Source organism: Rhinopithecus bieti, unplaced genomic scaffold (assembly GCF_001698545.2).
Source record: "Rhinopithecus bieti isolate Rb0 unplaced genomic scaffold, ASM169854v2 scaffold_70550, whole genome shotgun sequence".
Lineage (NCBI taxonomy): Eukaryota > Metazoa > Chordata > Mammalia > Primates > Cercopithecidae > Rhinopithecus > Rhinopithecus bieti.
In genome coordinates, this window is record NW_016826791.1 from 940027 (window position 1) to 941670 (window position 1644).

The window sequence follows — 1644 nt, forward strand, 5'->3', positions numbered from 1 at the left end:
ATTAGAGTCCCGCCTTGGGCTGGTGAGGTGGTGAAGAGGGGGCAGGGGAAGTTCAGAGGAGAGATTGTTTCCTGGGGCCTGCTTCTAAGGCCTAAAGCACCCCAACGTTATAACAATGACTGTGATGAGGACGACAGGAGTGCTGAGCCAGGAACCCTGGACAAAACCCAGTATTTATACCTTGTAATATCACAAGCACCAAAAAAGAAAAAAAGAAAAAAAAAGGCTCTTAAAATACAGTAAAATGTTTTAATTTAGGAAGCACTAAAGTCTTTGTTCCAACAAAATTAACTCAGAGAACAAATTATTTTACATATTTACACAGATCAATCAACAAAAGTACACATTGTAACAATTGTGAAACACTGTCCGTAAAGAAAACATTGTGAATGAGAAGTGCCATCGCGGTTTTCTTCTTCTGGGTCACCCAGTGGAATGAGGGCCCTCACCAGGGGCTCTTCCCAGATGTCTCTTCACACCACCCACTTTCTTCTGATGGCCCCATTTTCCTTTAAAACCAGTTCTCATCAAACCTGCATCAGGTTTATGCACCCTGGCAAATGATCATTTTGACAAGGATTAAAACTGTAAGCTAAAGAGACGACACAAATGACAATCGGGAATAATTTTGAGGGGGGACAGAAGCTAAATACTAGCCCCTCCCCTTTTCTACTTCTAACCAATATCTTGAGCATGCAGTGGGACAATACAGTCATGCTGGGTCTCTTGAAATCCTCTAGCAAGAAGCCAGCCAGGAGAAGACCCAGACGCCCACACCTGTGGGGCCAGGACGGCTGCTTGGTTGCTGAACCCAGGCAGGGTCCTCCCAGAGCATCTGCCCCTGTCAGGCTCTGTCTGGAGACTGGGGATCTTCCAGGCTGGCTTCATTCCGGACCAGAGAGCAGAGGAGAAGGAGAAAGAATATAAACCCACCCCTATGAGCCAGGGAACCACCCAAGCTGTAAGGATTTTGTGCAAGCTGCTGGAACTTGGGTTGGAAAAGCGACCCGGCAAGCAGCTGAAAGGAAGGGTGTGCACGCCTGCTTCCTAAGGGGTGATCCTTCGGGTGGGCTGATCATGCCTCCTCCCCTGAGGAGGGAGTCCTGCGAAAGCACGCACCTCAACACGAGTAAAGGCCCTATGGTGTCCCCAAAGCGACCCCTGTCGCGTTCACTCTGCGGGTAGCCTCCCTGCATGACTGATTACTCGGAGCGGCTGAGCTGACGTCAGCATTCTGGGAGCGCCAATGACCTTTGGGGTCATCACATCCTCAGAAACTAGAGCAGGAGGGGAAGCGACCCCCAAGCCAGCACTCCCCCTACTTTCCACCCGGGAGCCGAGGTTGCGCCATCCTGGGGCGTATCTGGGGACGGGGACCCACCAGCCCCCTCCCCTAACCCCTCTAGGGCTCTCGGCAGCAGGCGGTACCGGATGCCCACCAGGGGCTCTAAAGGACCTGGGCAGCACGGGGAACCCTCGCCCGGATCTTCGAGCCCTCTCCTTCTCCTTCTCCCAATTCTTTCCGCAGTCTCAGAAGCCCCACGTTTCCCGCGGCGGGGGGACACGCACTTACCGCGGATCCACTATGCAAACCTTGATGAACCTGAAAAAAGCCGGGTGGGGTGGAGTGGGGGTGGGGGTGGT

General features: G+C 52.7%; 1 long non-coding RNA gene across 2 annotated transcripts; it reads right to left on the reverse strand.

Annotated features, from left to right (window-relative positions):
* Positions 1-235: 235 nt before the first annotated feature.
* On the reverse strand, positions 236-1643 carry LOC108523127 (uncharacterized). 2 transcript variants are annotated; one of them, XR_001883702.1, is made up of 2 exons: positions 1574-1643; positions 236-553 (listed from the first exon to the last, which is right to left on the reverse strand). It is a non-coding gene; the product is annotated as an uncharacterized LOC108523127 (long non-coding RNA). The 2 variants fall into 2 exon arrangements; XR_001883703.1 differs by having other exon boundaries at positions 1120-1637.
* Position 1644: the final 1 nt, after the last annotated feature.